The sequence below is a fragment of the Tupaia chinensis genome, unplaced genomic scaffold (assembly GCF_000334495.1).
Source record: "Tupaia chinensis unplaced genomic scaffold, TupChi_1.0 Scaffold000320_2, whole genome shotgun sequence".
In the NCBI taxonomy this organism is placed as follows: Eukaryota; Metazoa; Chordata; class Mammalia; order Scandentia; family Tupaiidae; genus Tupaia; species Tupaia belangeri.
In genome coordinates, this window is record NW_006159814.1 from 435,759 (window position 1) to 440,538 (window position 4,780).

Sequence of the window (4,780 nt, forward strand, 5' to 3'; positions counted from 1 at the left end):
ACTACTCTCCCAAGGGGATAGGCACACCACAATCTCTTCCCCATTCTCCTTTTGGGATTTTGTGCATGCATGCGCATGTGCCTGGTGTGTTTCTCAAGCTGCTGGGTCTGGGACTTCAACCGTGTAGTTGACCATTTGGGATCTAGCTGCCTTAAACACCACACCACCAGTTGGCCCTCTATTTATTTAAGTGAACACAACTGGACTAATCATAATCCTTAGTTCATAAAATGCTGCTCTTATAATAAATGGTCTTCTTTTATTATTGTTTGTTTATGTTTTTAATAATATAATGGACAGTGAATTCACTACTTATTCAAGAACTAACATATCAATAATTTATATCTACCTGTGTATTTCCTGTTTACCTTTTCAATTTCCCCCTTCACTGATGACAATTAGGCAGCTATGAGATGAAGTGGAAATATCTACTTAAATATAATCCAGTTTATCAAAAAAACAAAATTCCTGCAGGCACCAAACTTCCAGGTGTAGCCATTCACATTGACAGTTTTGTAAATTATATAAAGGAGAACTAAAGACCGTGTGTGGAAATTCCACCAGGCAAAGGTGTGACTAAGAATTGGAACAGTTATTAGTTTGACCTTATTTTGTAGTGGCACATTAGTGTGGAATGCAAGGAGCTTGCCTGATGCACCAGTACTCATAAACGACAAAGACAGTAAAACTGGTATGTGTGTTTAGTTTTATAAATCAGAGCTATTTAAGGGTGAAGGATGCTTTTAACATTTACAAATTATGGCTATTTTTCTCCTGCAATACAACTCAGAGGGAGTATGATTCATATAAATCATCTTTTATGTTTCATATTGGCACTGAATTGCATGCTGATTGGTGTGCTTCTAGTCTGAACAGATAACTCAGATCAGACTTTCTTTTCTCTCCAAGTTTCTGACCATGTAAGACAAGTTGGTAAAGAAATCTTTTAGTTTAGTGATTTAGATGTTGGTTAACTTAGTCCAGCAGATGATTTTGCTCCCCCCTGCAGCTGGCTGTAGTCTATGTTCTTGCCTGAGCATGCCTGGGTCTGGAAAGTGTCTTGTACAAAGCACTTCTCCATATTGTCACTCCTCCCGGATTGGTGACTTTCTAGTTTAGAAGAGTTTACTCAAGCTATAGCTTTTCATGAAGATAAAAACGTATATAAAATTTTTTGCAGAATATGAGCTGAATTCTGTCTTGGTTAAGTAGCTAATTATAAACCATTGGGAAGGAACAGATCTATGATTATTCTTAGCCAAAAGCAGCTTTTTCTGCTTATATTTTCAAGAAGTAAAGTTATTAATAATTGAGATTTACTCTTTGGGTTTACATGTATAAAAACATCTATTCAAAGTGTTGTTTAGTTAGCCTTTTACCTCCCGGGAGTATCCCTGTTTATATTAGGCAATTAGCACCACCTAGTGTATCACATGCACAGAAACACAAAGACTAATTCCTGGACAAAACATCCAAGAAAGCTCTTTAGACCTTTGGAGAAGTTATAGGGATGGTCATCTAGGGCAAAATTCCTTTGTGATTCATAGTGGCAGCATCAATATTTTCTATATTTTCCTCTGAAAGTAGAGAAAATGAGAGAAAAGAAAGAGTAAATGAACACCAAGATTGTGTGAGAGTATGTGTAAGGAGCCTGGGGAAGGGAATCAGAATTATTGAATACCTACTATGTACCAGACTGTGTGCTCCACTTACATTTTCTTGAAGTGAGGAGAGTGGAGTTGGGTCTTTTATTTTCTACCTCACTATTTTATCCTTGGTGCAAAGGAATAATAAAGTGGGCTGATGCCATTTTATGACCCCAGGTCTTTTTCAGAGGCTCAGTCACTGGTGGGAGATAATGCTAGGTAGGAGGGTCTCTGTATAGCTAGTCAACAGCCTTTTGTTCCAAATTATATTTTCAAGGATGTTTTGTAGTGAAAAGTCTTGGAAAACAAGGACAGTGTCTCTCTTTAGAGCAGAGATTTGCTTTTGTTCAGTGTGATAAAAATAGTCTCCCTTGGGACCGGCAGTTGGCGTAATGGCTATGTCACTGGACTCTCAAGTAGTCGAACACAGTTTGAGTCCCGGACCCGGTGACTTAAAGTCATGCCAGGCGCATGTGCGTGTGTGCCCAGGATCCCAAGAGGAGAATGGAGGAGAAGGGATTGTGGTGTGGCCATCCTCCCCTTGGGGGTGATTTCTTGCTTTCTGTCTCTCTCTCTTTCTCTCTCTGTCTTTCTGGTGAGCACACGTGCCTGATAGCAAAAACCTCTCTAAAACTAAAAAAAGAAAAAAAAAAGTCTCCCTCTGGAGAAAAGCTTACGTGGGTTTGCTTGTATCCCATTATGAGATTTGACTCTTCCAAAGCTTGGGTTGCTCAGCTCTGATGCAAGCCCACAGTGTGCATAGCATCAGTGGGCATCTCCACTTTACTGCTGTGTGATGACTGGCAAGGGAACGCTTGTAAACAAGAAGTTCATGCTGCTTATTGTGACTTTAGTAATAAAGTCCTTTTAATCTGACCCAGGAATCTTATATATTCTAGCAGCACCCATGAAATGATGGCAGACTAACTGGTTAGCAAGTAAATAAGGTGAAAACCTCAGGACCCGTGGATGGCATAGTAGTTGTGTCTCTGGACTCCCGTGTAGTCAACCACAGTTTGAGTCCTGGACCCTGCGACTTAAAATTCATGCTGGGGGACCAGCAGTTAGCGTAATGGCTATGTCGCTGGACTCCCACGTAGTCAACCGCGGTTCGAGCCCCGGACCCGGTGGCTTAAACTCACGCCGGGTGCGTGTGCGTGCGTGCCCCAGATCCCGAGAGGAGAAGGGAGGAGAAGGGATTGCGGCGTGACCATCCCCCCTGGGGGGTGATTTCCTGCTTTCTGTGTCTCTGTCTCTCTCTCTCTGTCTGGCAAACGCACGTGCCCTATAGCAAAAAAACTCTCAAAAAAAAAAAAAAACAATTCATGCTATACACATGTGCACGTGTGCCCAGGATCTGGAGAGGAGAATGGAGGAGAAGGGATTGCAGTGTAGGGGGTGATTTCTTGCTTTCTGTCTCTCTGGCAAGCACACATGCCCTGTACCAAAAATTTCTCTTAAAAAAAAAAATTCAGACTCTTGCAGGTCTTGACAATTACCTCTCCACGTGATTGCCCAGTTGCTGGGTGCTTGGTTACCACAGTCATGTCATCCTACCCTTCTCCATCTCCCAGAAGGAGAGGGTCCCAGCTTACCATCAGTTCGACCATAGTTTTGCCCCATTTTAAGCAAACCAGGTATTAAGAATACTCCAAATGTTAAAAATTGAGACCAAAAAATTAGGCACATGATATAAAACATTTGCATTACACTTCACAGTATACATGTATAATTACATAATATTGGAGTTTCAGGGCCTTTTTTTCTTTTAAACAGTTAACTAAAATGTTAACTGTTTATAGCATGATGAATTTCCAGAACTCACTAGGAGCAATTCTTACATTTAGCATAAAACAAAACAAAACACTCAGGAGAAGTTCTACCAGGCCAAGGTTTCATCAAAGATATAATAATTTTTCTTACTCCTGGAACCTGAGAGCAGTTCACATGTTAAAATTACAGTGAAGGAGTAGATTAGTTGTGTGTGTGTGTGTGCGTGTGTGTGCGTGTGTGTGTGTGTGTGTCTGTTAAATGCAAATTATTCAGAAATTTTAATTTACCAAACTTGAGCTGAATCTAGAATCCTACATTAGCAACATAAATTCAGATAATTCTGATTCTGGTGTCCTGAGAATCACACTCTGAGAAGTATGTCTTGAAACATAAAATATTGTTCATGAAAATAATTTTGTATTTCTAATTATTTGTGTGACAGTGGTACTTCTGATAATAAGAAGGGGTTACATCTTTTTATTTGGTTGACATCTTTTTTGTTTTTTGTTTCTGTTTTTGTTATAGGACACGTGTGCTTGCCAGAGAGAGAGAGCTTGGAGCCTGAGAGGGTGAGATCATCTCCCAGGGGGCATGGTCACACCACAATGCCTTCTCCTTTGGTGTGATTCTCAAGCTGCTGGGTCCAGGACTTGAACTATGAAGCTGGCCATGTGGGATCCAGAACTTTAACCTTATGCCACCTGCTGGTCTGCTGGTAGTCATTATTGTGAAAATAAGTGAGTGTCATCCAAGGAGGGTTATTTGTGATTTCCCAGGGTAAAGGATAGTAAATCATGGCAGAATTAGTTATATTTTCATTTTATTCACTCAAGAAATACTGAGTCCTGGCTGTGTAGCAATATACCTGTTTAAGATAGCTTCGTTTTCACACCTTTCACCTTCCCCTCTGCATTGTTTCCAATTTTTTTTTTTTAAGAGATTTTTGCTTTATGACATGTGAGCTTGCCAGGGGGAGAGAAAGAGATAGTGAGAAGGAAAGGGAGAAATCACCCTCCAGGGTTATGGCCATGCTGCAATCCCTACTCTTCCATTCTCCTCCTAGGATCAGGGGCATGCATGTGTCCAGTGTGAGCTTCAAGCCACTGGGTCCAGGACTTGAACTGTGATTGACCAGGTGGGAGTCCAGCAATGTAACTGTTATGCCATCTGCTAGTCTTTGTTTCCAATTCTTATAAGTGGATTTTTATGAATAGCATAAAAATTTTATTTTACAAATAGTACTCAAAGAGATTAATTGATTTGCCTATTGTTAAAAGTAATTGAACTTGTCTGAATTTGCATCTAGTTATGGACTTTTTTTAAAATTCATTTTTATCAGAGGACAGTAATCTAATCTTTCC